Source organism: Moschus berezovskii, chromosome 10 (assembly GCF_049115385.1).
Source record: "Moschus berezovskii isolate FMDL1 chromosome 10, NW_MosBer_1.0, whole genome shotgun sequence".
Lineage (NCBI taxonomy): Eukaryota > Metazoa > Chordata > Mammalia > Artiodactyla > Moschidae > Moschus > Moschus berezovskii.
The window spans coordinates 12,599,546-12,612,811 of record NC_142469.1 but is presented as its reverse complement, the minus strand read 5'-3'; positions in this window follow the sequence as shown (position 1 = coordinate 12,612,811).

Sequence of the window (13,266 nt, the reverse complement as noted above, 5' to 3'; positions counted from 1 at the left end):
TTTCTTCACAGTCCAACTCTCACATCCATACATGACCATGGGAAAAACCATAGCCTTGACTAGACGGACCTTTGTTGGCAAAGTAATATCTCTGCTTTTTAATATGCTATCTAGGTTTGTCATAACTTTGCTTCCAAGGGGTAAGCGTCTTTTAATTTCCTGGCTGCAATCAGCATCTGCAGTGATTTTGGAGCCCAAAAAAATAAAGTCTGGCACTGTTTCCACTGTTTCCCCATCTATTTCCCATGAAGTGATGGGACCAGATGCCTATGGCCAACATAGGAAACATATTAAAAAGCAGAGACATTATTTTGCCAACAAAGGTCCGTCTAGTCAAAGCTATGGTTTTTCCAGTGGTTGTGTATGGATGTGAGAGTTGGACTATAAAGAAAGCTGAGTGCCAAAGAATTGATGCTTTTGAACTGTGGTGTTGGAGAAGCCTCTTGAGAGTCCCTTGGACTGCAAGGAGATCCAACCAGTCCATTCTAAAGGAGATCAATCCTGGGTTTTCATTGGAAGGACTGATGTTGAAGCTGAAACTCCAATACTTTGGCCACCTGATTGTGAAGAATTGACTCACTGGAAAAGACCCTGATGGTGGGAAAGATTTAAAGTGGGAGGAGAAGAGGAGATGGGGACGACAGAGGATGAGATGGTTGGATGGCATTTCCGACTCAATGGACATGAGTTTAAGTAAACTCCAGGAGTTTGCGATGGACAGGGAGGCCTGGTGTGCTGCAGTCTATGGGGTAGCAAAGAGTTGGACATATATGTTTCTGCCATGATATCTGTAAATTAGTGCTGTGAAAATTCATTTAATAGTTGGGATAGTTGGATGAGGAGATACTTCCTTTCATTAACTATTTGCTTATGGGGAAGCCTAGTACATATGGAAAAAGTAAAAAGTGAAATTGTTATTCACTCAGTCATGTCTGAGTCTTTGTGACCCCATGGACTGTAGCCTGCCAAGCTCCTCTGCTCATATAATTCTCCAGGTAAGAATACTGGAGTGGGTAGCCATTTGCTTCTTCAGGGGATCTTCCCAACCCAGGGATCAAACCTGGGTCCTCTGCATTGCAGGCAGATTCTGTATTGTCTGAACTACCAGGGAAGCCCAGTACATATAGAGAAAGCAGAAAAATGCTATATTGTTTCACTTTATTTACACGTTTTCAAAATCATGTTTAGGTTTCTTAGTTTACTACTTCAAAGATGATCAATAAGATTTTTTAAAATTTGTCATTGTATACTCATAGACTTAAACATATTTCATGTTTTATTCTATTACCATTAGTATCTTCTTCGGTGTTCAAATTGCTCTAGTAGGAGCCTATTCAAATTGTCTTCTGAGTCTTTTTGACATGATCCTAAAAGTCGTTGGCAAGTTCATTTTGTTTTGTTTTACTTTCTGGTATACCAAGATGCTCCAGGATCTTTCTAACACATTTCTTTCTCACACCTGGAATAAGTCATTTTTCTAAGGAGCCTTGGATCAGTTAAGTGGGAAATGCTATTTAGAGACAGCAATTTAGATGCTATTCTTTGCTACCAGGCAGGATCCTACTTCTAGGCATTTTAAGAACTATGAAGTTTTGAGTAAAATCTCAAAACTTCATAGTTCTTAGATTTGCAGAATTGTAATTTGCAGAATTTGCCTTTTCATAGTTTCATGGATATTTGTAGAAAAAAAGAGATTCCTGGGTCAAAGATGAACAGTGTATTACTCAACTCAGAGGAAGCAGCCAGAGCATCAGCATTTCTGCATCAGTATCCCCACCTTTCCATTTCTTGCCCTGTGGGCCAGATGATGCTGCACAGGAGCTGCATGTGTGATGCTGAGCTTAGAGAACCTGAATATTTTCAAATGGGCGATAAGCATCCTTGCCCTGAGCTCTGGAAGAAAACTCTGTCTTCATCTTTCAAGGCTTTCCTCTATATATGCTTAGTTACTCAGACTCTTTGCAACCCCCGGGCTGTAGCCCACCAAGCTCCTCTGTCCATGGGGTTCTCCAGCAAAGAATACCGGAGTGGGTTGCCACACCCTCCTCTTTGCTCTATGTAAACATCCTGAAATGAGAGCTCGAAACAAAGCGCAGTCAGTGCCTCTGCTCACAAGATGCGCAAAACTTTGAGACACCCACGGAATATTATATCCCAACAGGTGTTTTCAGTGGACATTTAAAACTAGCAATGAATCCATTCAGACATTCCAGTTCAAATTCAGGACAATAAAGTTTTTACTTAATTTATTGGCGTATGTTTGTGTTTTCTTTACCGCACGCCTGTGTCCCAACCTCACGGACTCCAACGTAATCATTCATTTTCCTTGTCTAAATCAAGAAATAATATTCAAAATAAAATACCAACACTAGCACCAAAAACATAAATAATATTATTACTATAATAGGTAAACTTTTTTTGCCTTCTGTGCTTAAGGGTATACATGAAAGAATATACAGTCAACTAGTAAAACAAATGGCCTCAGACAAAGAAAACTCATGGTTACCAAGGGGGAAAGGAGGCAGGGGTAAATTAGGAGTAGCAAGGTCCTACTGTATAGCACAGGAAGTTACATTTAATATCTTGTAGTAACCTATAACAAGAAATCATCTTAAAAAGAATATGCACACACAAATGTGTGTTTATATGTACTCAATTCAGTTCAGTTGCTCAGTCGTGTCTGACTCCTTGCAACCAAGGTCCATGCATGGACCACAGCATGCCAGGCCTCCCTGTCCATCACCAACTCCCAGAGTCTACCCAAACCCATGTCCATTGAGTCGATGCCATCCAACCATCTCATCCTCTGTCATCCCCTTCTCCTCCTGCCCTCAATCTTTCCCAGCATCAGGGTCTTATCCAGTGAGTCAGTTCTTTGCATCAGGTGGCCAAAGTATTGGAGTTTCAGCTTCAACATCAGTCCTACCAATGAACACCCAGGACTGATCTCCTTTAGAATGGACTGGTTGGATCTCCTTGCATATTAGAGGTTATTGATATTTCTCCCGGCAGTCTTGATTCCAGCTTGTGCTTCTTCCAGCCCAGCATTTCTCATTATGTACTCTTGCATATAAGTTAAATAAGCAGGGTGACAACATACAGCCTTGATGTGCTCTTTTCCCAATTTGGAACCAGTCTGTTGTTCCATGTCCAGTTCTAACTGTTCCTTGGCCTGCATACTAGTTTCTCAAGAGGCAAGTAAGGTGGTCTGATATTCCCACCTGTGAGAATCTTCCACAGTTTGTTGTGATCCACACAATCATCGGGTTTAGAGTACTCAATGAAGCAGGAGAAGTGAAGTGAAGTTGCTCAGTCATGTCCGACTTGTGACTCCATGGACTGTAGACCACCAGGCTCCTCCATCCATGGAATTTTCCAGGCAAGAATACTGAAGTGGGTTGCCATTTCCTTTTCCAGGGGATGTTCCTGACCCAGGGCTCAAACCCAGGTCTCCTGCATTGCAGGCAGATGCTTTACCGTCTGAGCCACCAGGGAAGCCCTGGTGAATGAAGCAGAAGTAGATGTTTTTCTGGAATTCTCTTGCTTTTTCTATGATCCAACGGATGTTGACAATTTGATCTCTGGTTCCTCTGCCTTTTCTAAATCCAGCTTGAACGTCTGGAAGTTCTGAGTTCCCAAACTGTTGAAACCTCACTTGGAGAATTTTGAGCATTACTTTGATAGTGTGTAAAATGAGTATAATTCTGTGGTAGTTTGAATAATCTTTGACATTGCCTTTCTTGGAGATTGGAATGAAAACTGACCTTTTCCAGTCCCATGGCCACTGCTGAGTTTTCCAAATTTGCTGAATATTGAATGCAACACTTTAACAGCATCATATTTTAGGAGTTGAAATAGCTCAGCTGGAATTCCATCACATCCACTAGTTTTGTCCATAATGATGCTTCCTAAGGCCCACTTGACTTTGTACTCCTGGATGTCTGGCCCTACCATCAGTGTTATCTGGGTCATTAAGATCTCTTTTTTAATAGTTCTTCTGTGTGTTCTTGCCACTTCTTCTTAATATCTTCTGCTTTTGTTAGGTCCATACTGCTTCTGTCCTTTATTGTGCCCATCTTTGCAAGAAATATTCCCTTGGTATCTCTAATTTATATGGCTTCCAAGGTGTCTCTGTGGTAAAAGAATTGCCTGCCAATGGAGGATACTCAGGAGAAGTGGGTTCAATCCTTGGGTCAGGAAATGGCAACTCACTTTGTTATTCTTGCCTGGAATATCCCACAGAGGGGTCTGGCAGACTACGGTCCATTGGGGCACAAAGAGTCAGACATGATGAAGAGACTGAGCACACACACATGTTTATATATTCAGATATATATATATATATATATATATATATATATATATTTGAATCACTTTGCTGTACATGTGACACTAACATAACATTGTAAATCAACTACAATTAAAAAAGAAATAAAGACTCTACAGTCACATTATTATGTTTTAAATTCATTTGGATTAGATCCCCTTTGTATGGTGATTACATCAACTGAATATGTAGCATATTTTTATGCTACTTTCAGTTTTTAGGACTTGCTCTTTTCATATTTAATTTGAACTCTTCAATATATAAAATATTTACAAGGTTTCAAAATAAAATATATAAAAGAAGATAAATTCAAAGATATCTAGCTTCTATTCATGTTTCATCTGTAACAAACAGAACTAAAATTCAAAGTTCTGTGGATTTATCTTTACATATATTGGCCAATCTAGCCTGGGGACAGACAAAAGTTGAAATCCTAGATTAAAGGGTAGATGCAAATACAAAGTGTTCCACAAGCTCAGTGTGTTTTAAGACTTAACAATGTCAGAAATAAAGTTGTTAGAAACTTACAAAACCTTATCAGTTTATGGCTCAATTATTTTCTAATTTTAATTTTTCAATCAATGTTTGGCTTATTCAGAGAGCATAAAAAACCTAAAAAGTAAATAAAATTATTTAAAATTCACAATATTAAATGAATATATAAGGAATACAAATAAACATTCAAATTATTTGTTCAAAAGCTTGTAACATTTATAGTTCTGAAGTTAAAGCTTGAAAATGCTCTAAGACTTTTGGGACACACATATAATACTGCTAAATAGTATATTAGTTTGCTAGGCTTGCCAGAGCAAATTACCACAAGTTGGTTGGTTTAAACAACAGAAGTTTATTTTCTCACAGTCTGAAGGCTGGAAGTCCAGGATCACAGTTTCACAAGTTTGGTGTCTCCGGAGGTCTCCCCCCTTAACTTCCAGATGGCTGCCTTCCAGTTGCATCCTCATGGCCTCTCCTCTCTGTATCCCCATGTGCGTGTCCTACTTCCTCTTCTTTCAAGGACACTACTTAGATTAGATTAGGAGGCACTCTAATGGCCTCCCTTTAGCTTAATCACCCGTTTAAAGGTTCTGTTTCTGAAACAGTCAAGTTCTGCAGCCCTGGAGACTAGGGCTTCAGCATATGAATTCTGAGAGGGCTCAACTCAAGCTGTAACAGCATCAAATTCTACTCCATGAGGTTGTGACACGTAGCATCCCCACCAGCAATGCCTGGGGAACACCTTTCTTCACAGTCTCACCAACCGAGTACAGTGCCCAACTTTTGAATTGCTGACAAACACTGAGATATGCCAACGTCAGTGTAGCTGCCTCTAAATTTTTTGTTGAACTATGACATGTATGAAGTAATGTACACAAATCTAAAGGCCCCATTAATTTCTTCAAAGTGAACATGCATGTATATTCACTGCTCAGACCAAGATGGGAGATTGACCTTGTCCTGGAAGCCTGCCTCAAGGCCCCCTCAGTCACTTATTTCCTCCCAAGGTGACGCTCATCTGACTTCTATCGCCCCAGATTCTGTTAGCATCTTTTTTGAACTTGATATAAATAATATATGATTCTGCTGTGTCTAGCTCATTTTATTCATTTCCATGAGATTCATCCATATGCTTAAATAGCAAAAAAATACGCTCTTTCATTGTATAACATCCCATTAAGTGAACATACTGACATTTATGTACCCATTCTATATGTTAATGATATTTGGTGGTGTTTCTAGTTTGGTGCTACAAGATAAGTATATTCAGCTTTATTTTTAAAGTTTTTTTTTGATGTGGACCATTTTTAAAGTCTTTATTGAATTTGTTACCATACACTTTATGTTTTGGTGTTTGACCCTGAGCCATGTGGGATCTTAGTTCCTTAATCAGGGATCCAACTGGTAACCCGTGTATTGGAAGGTCCAATCTTAACCATGGAACCACCAGGGAAGTTCCTATTCAGCTTTAATAGCTAATAATTAATTTTCCAAAGTAGTTGTGCCAATTTGCCTTCCCAATAAGCAGTGATTACAACTTCTGGTTGGTACACATCCCACCAACATTTAGTGCCATTAGTTTTAAAAATTATAGCCATTCAGGTGTGTCTGAGGTGGTTTCTTAATATAGTTTTAAGTTACTTTCTCCTGATGACTAATGATGTTGAACATATTTTTATATAATTATTGGCAGTCATGTGTTCTACTTTGCAAAAGACATATTTAAACACTTGACCATTTTTGTTTTTCCTCATCAACTTTTCTTTTTCTTTATATATTCTGTATACAAGTTTGTTCATTGTATTTTCTATCTATAAGTCCTTTTCTGAATATGTGCCACAAATATTTGCCTCATTCTATGGTATAAATTATTTTAAAGATGAACTTTATTTTAGAACAGTTTTAGATTGACAGAGAATTCCTGTATATCCCATACCCAGTTCCCTCTATTATTAAATCCTACATTAGTGTGGTTCATTTGTTAAAATTAATGAACTGATAGTGATACATTAATATTAACTAAAGTTCATCTTTTATTCAGATTTATTAGGTTTTAACTAATGTCTTTTCTCTGTTCCAGGATTCCATCTAGGTTATCACATTATTTAGTTGTCATGTCTCCTTAGGTTCCTCTTGGTTTTGACAGTTTATTAGATTTTTCATTGTTTTTGATGAGCTTGAGAGTTCTGAAGAATACTAGTGAGATATATTTTAAAATAAAAAGAAATCAAGATATGCATAGAAACGAATGAAAATGAAAACACAGCAACCCAAAACCTGTGGGACACTGTAAAAGCAGTGCTAAGGGGAAGGCTCATAGCAATACAGGCATACCTCAAGAAACAGTAAAAAAGTCAACTAAATAAGCTAACTCTACACCTAAAGCAACTAGAAAATGAATAACTGAAGAACCCCAGGGTTAGTAGAAGGAAAAAAATCTTAAAAATTAGGGCAGAAATAAATACAAAAGAAACAAAAGAGACCATAGCAAAAATCAACAAAACCAAAAGCTGCTTCTTTGAGAGGGTAAATAAAATTGACAAACCACTAGCCAGATGCATCAAGAAACAAAGGGAGAAAAACTAAATCAATAAAATTAGAAATGAAAATGGAGAGATCACAACCGACAACACAGAAATGCAAAGGATCATAAGAGGCAACTATCAGCAATTATATGCCAATAAAACGGACAACTTTGAAGAAATGGACAGATTCCTAGAAAAGTACAACTTTCCAAAACTGAACCAGGAAGAAATAGAAAATCTTAACAGACCCATCACAAGGATGGAAATTGAAACTGTAATCAGAAATCTTCCGGCAAACAAAAGCTCAGGTCCAGATGGCTTCACAGCTGAATTCTACCAAAAATTTAGAGAAGAGCTAACACATATCCTACTCAAACTCTTCCAGAAAATTGCAGACGAAGGTAAACTTCAAAAATCATTCTATGAGGCCACCATCACACTAATCCCAAAACCTGGTAAAGACCCCACAAAAAAAGAAAACTACAGGCCAATATCACTGATGAACATAGATGCAAAAATCCTTAACAAAATTCTAGCAATCAGAATCCAACAACACATTAAAAAGATCATACATCATGACCAAGTGGACTTCATCCCAGGGATGCAAGGATTCTTCAATATCCACAAATCAATCAATGTAATACACCACATTAACAAAATGAAAAATAAAGACCATATGATTATCTCAGTAGATGCAAAGAAAACCTTTGATAAATTTCAACATCCATTTATGATAAAAACCCTCCAGAAGGCAGGAATAGAAGGAAGATACCTCAACATAATAAAAGCTATATATGACAAACCCACAGCAAACATTATCCTCAATGGTGAAAAATTGAAAGCGTTTCCCCTAAAGTCAGGAACAAGACAAGGGTGCCCACTCTCACCACTACTATTCAACACAGTTTTGGCCACAGCAGTCAGATCAGAAAATGACATAAAAGGAATCCAAATTGGAAAAGAAGAAGTAAAACTCTCACTGTTTGCAGATGACATGATCCTCTACACAGAAAACCCTAAAGACGCTACCAGAAAATTACTAGAACTAATCATGAATATAGTAAAGTTGCAGGATATAAAATCAAAACACAGAAATCCCTTGCATTCTTATATACTAATAATGAGAAAATAGAAAGAGAAATTAAGGAAACTATTCCATTCATCATTGCAATGAAAAGAATAAAATACTTAGGAATATATCTACTAAAGAAACAAAAGACCTATATATCAGTTCAGTTCAGTTCAGTTCAGTTGCTCAGTCGTGTCCGAACTATATATAGAAAACTATAAAACACTGGTGAAAGAAATCAGAGAGGGCACTAATAAATGGAGAAATATACCGTGTTCGTGGATTGGAAGAATAAATATTGTGAAAATGAGTATATTACCCAAAGTAATTTATAGGTTCAATGCAATCCCTATCAAGCTAACAATGGTATTTTTCACAGAACTAGAACAAATAATCTCACAGTTTGTATGGAAATACAAAAACTTCTAATAGCCAAAGCAATCTTGAAGAAGGAGAATGGAAATGGGGGAATCAACCTGCCAGACTTCAGGATCTACTACAAAGCCACAGTCATCAAGACAGTATGGTACTGGCATAAAGACAGAAATATAAATCAATGGAACAAAATAGAAAGCCCAGAGATAAATCCACGCACCTATGGACACCTTATCTTTGACAAACGGGGCAAGAATATTTAATGGCGAAAAGACAATCTCTTTAACAAGTGGTGCTGGGAAAACTGGTCAACAACCTGTAAAAGAATGAAACTAGAACACTTCCTAACACCATACACAAAAATAAGCTCAAAATGGATTAAAGATCTAAATGTAAGACCAGAAAGTATAAAACTCCTAGAGGAGAACAGAGGCAAAACACTCATCAACATAAATCACAGCAGGATCCTCCATGACCCACCTCCCATAATATTGGAAATAAAAGCAAAAATAAACAGTTCAGTTCAGATCAGTTCAGTCGCTCAGTTGTGTCCAACTCTTTGCGACCCCATGAATCACAGCATGCCAGGCCTCCCTGTCCATCACCAACACCCGCAGTTCACTCAAACCCACCTCCATCGATTTGGTGATGCCATCCAGCCATCTCATTCTCTGTCGTCCCCTTCTCCTCCTGACCCCATTACCTCCCAGCATCAGAGCCTTTTCCAGTGAGTCAGCTCTTCGCATGAGGTGGCCAAAGTATTCGAGCTTCAGCTTTAGAATCAGTCCTTCCAATGAACACCCAGGACTGATCTCCTTTAGAATGGACTGGTTGGATCTCCTTGCAGTCCAAGGGACTCTCAAGAGTCTTCTCCAGAAACACAGTTCAAAAGCATCAATTCATTGGCGATCAGCTTTCTTCACAGTCCAACGCTCACATCCATACATGACCACTGGAAAAACCATAGCCTTGACTAGACAGACCTTTGTTGTCTAAATAATGTCTCTGCTCTTTAATATGCTATCTAGGTTGATCATAACTTTCCTTCCAAGGAGTAAGTGTCTTTAATTTCCTGGCTGCAATCAGCATCTGCAGTGATTTTGGAGCCCCCCAAAATAAAGTCTGACACTGTTTCCAATGTTTCCCCATCTATTTCCCATGAAGTGATGGGACCAGATTTCATGATCTTAGTTATCTGAATGTTGAGCTTCAAGTCAACTTTTTCACTCTCCTCTTTCACTTTCATCAAGAGGCTTTTGAGTTCCTCTTCACTTTCTGCCATAAGGGTGGTGTCATCTGCATATACGGAGAAGGAAATGGAAAGCCACTCCAGTACTCTTGCCTAGAAAATCCCATGGATGGAGGAGCCTGGTAGGCTGCAGTCCGTGGGGTCGCTAAGGGTCGAACTCGACTGAGCGACTTCACTTTCACTTTTCACACACTGGAGAAGGAAATGGCAACCCACTCCAATGTTCTTGCCTGGAGAATCCCAGGGACGGGGGAGCCTGGTGGGCTTCCGTCTGTGGGGTCACACAGAGTTGGACACGACTGAAGTGACTTAGCAGCAGCAGCAGCAGCATCTGCATATCTGGGGTTATTGATATTTCTCCTGGCAATCTTGATTACATGACCCACCTCCCAGAATATTGGAAATAAAAGCAAAAATAAACAAATGGGACCTAATTAAAATTAAAAGCTTCTGCACAGCAAAGAAAACTGTAAGCAAGGTGAAAAGACAGCCTTCAGAATGGGAGAAAATAATAGCAAATGAAGCAACAGACAAAGGATTAACCTCAAAAATATACAAGCAACTCCTGCAGCTTTATTCCAGAAAAATAAACGACCCAATAAAAAAATGGGCCAAAGAACTAAACAAACAGTTCTCCAAAGAAGACATACAGATGGCTAACAAACATATGAAAAGATGCTCAATAACCCTCATAATCAGAGAAATGCAAATCAAAACCACTATGAGGTACCATTTCATGCCAGTCAGAATGGCTGCTATCCAAAAGTCTTCAAGCAATAAATGCTGGAGAGGGTGTGGAGTAAAGGGAACCCTCTTACACTGTTGATGGGAATGCAAACTAGTACAGCCACTATGGAGAACAGCGTGGAGATTCCTTAAAATACTGGAAATAGAACTGCCATATGACCCAGCAATCGCACTCCTGGGCATACACACTGAGGAAACCAGAATTGAAATAGACACGTGTACCCCAGTGTTCATTGCAGTGCTGTTTATAATAGCCAGGACATGGAAGCAACCTAGATGTCCATCTGCAGAGGAATGGGTAAGAAAGCTTTGGTACATATACACAATGGAGGATTCAGTTCAGTTCAGTTCAGTCGCTCAGTCATGTCCGACTCTCCGCCACCCCATGAATCACAGCACGCCAGGCCTCCCTGTCCATCACCAACTCCCAGAGTTCACTCAAACTCATGTCCACAGAGTCAGTGATGCCATCCAGCCTTCTCATTCTCTGTCGTCCCCTTCTCCTCCCACCCCCAATCCCTCCTAGCATCAGAGTCTTTTCCAGGGAGTCAACTCATCGCATGAGATGGCCAAAGTATTGGAGTTTCAGCTTTAGCATCAGTCCTTCCAATGAACACCCAGGATCGATCTCCTTTAGAATGGACTGGTTGGATCTCCTTGCAGTCCAAGGGACTCTCAAGAGTCTTCTCCAACACCACACTTCAAAAGCATCAATTCTTCAGTGCTCAGCTTTCTTCAGAGTCCAACTCTCACATCCATACATGACCATGGGAAAAACCATAGCCTTGACTAGACCGACCTTTTTTGGCAAAGTAATGTCTCTGCTTTTTAATATACTATCAAGGTTGGTCATAACTTTCCTTCCAAGAAGTAAGCGTCTTTTCATTTCATGGCTGCAATCAGCATCTGCAGTGATTTTGGAGCCCCCCAAAATGAAGTCTGACACTGTTTCCACTGTTTCCCCATCTATTTTCCATGAAGTGATGGGATTCCTTTTATTAGAGAGTAGTAAAAAACATCACAGTAATCCAAGTCTATGCCCAAACCACTGAAGTCAGAGAAGCTTAATTTGACTGGTTCTATGAAGACCTACAACAACTTCTAGAACTAACACCAAAAAGGATATCCTTTTTCACCAAAAGGGATTGGAATGCAAAATTAGGAAGTCAAGAGATACCCAGAACAAAAGGCAAGTTTGGCCTTAGAGAACAAAATGAAGCAGTGAAAAGGATAACAGATTTTGTCAAGACAACACACTACTCATAGCAAATATCCTTTTCCAACAAGCTAAGAAATGACTCTACACATGGCCATAACCAGATCATCATCACGAAAATCAGATGGATTATGTTCTTTGCAGCTGAAAATGGAGAAGCTCTATACAGTCAGCAAAAACAAAACCTGGAGCTGACTGGGGCTTGGATAATGAGTTCTTATTGCAAAATTCAGACTTAAGTTGAAGAAAGTAGGAAAAACTGCTAGGTCATTCAAGTATGACATAATACAAATCCCTAATGATTACACAGTGGAGGTAACAAATAGATTCATGGGATTTTACCTGATAGAGAGAGTGAAGAACTATGAATAAAAGTTTGTAACATTGTACAGGAGGCAGTGAACAGAACTATCCCGTCTCAAAAACAAAATGCAAGAAGGCAAAGTGGTTGTCTGGGGAGGCTCTACAAATAGCTGAGGAAAAAAGAGAAGGAAAAGGCAAGGGAGAAAGTAAAAGATATGTTCAACTGGATGCAGAGTTACAAAGAAGAGCAAGGACAGATAAGAAGGTCTTCTTAAATGAACAATGCAAAGAAATAAAGGAAAATGATAGAATGAGAAAGACTAGAGATCTCTTCAAGAAAATTAGAATATCAAGGGAATATTTCATGCAAGGATGGGCACAATAAAGGACAGAAATGGTAAGGATATAACAGAAGCAGAAGAGATTAAAAAAGAGTTGGCAAAAATACAGATAATAACTATATTAAAAAGGTCTTAATGACCCAGATAACCACGATAGTGTGGTCACTCACCTAGAGCCAGACATCCTGGAGTGTGAAGTTAAGTGCACCTCAGGAAGCTTTATTACAAGCAAAGTTACATCAGTGATGGAGTTTCAGCTGAGCTATTTCAAGTCCTCAAAATGATGCTGTCAAAGTACTGCACTCAATATGTAAGCTAATTTGGAAAACTCAGCAGTGGCCACAGGACTGGAAAAGATCAGTTTTCATTCCAATCCCAAAGAAAGGCAATGCCAAAAAATGTTCAAACTACTGTACAATTGCATTCATTTCACATGCTAGCAAGTGTATGCTCAAAATCCTTCAAGCTAGGCTTCAGCAGTACGTGAACTGAGAACTTCCAGATGTATTTAATACAAGGTGTGTTTTGAAGGGACAGAGGAACCAGAGATCAAATTGCCAACATTCATTGGATAATGAAGCAAACAAGGGAATTCCAGAAAAGCATTTATTTCTCTTCA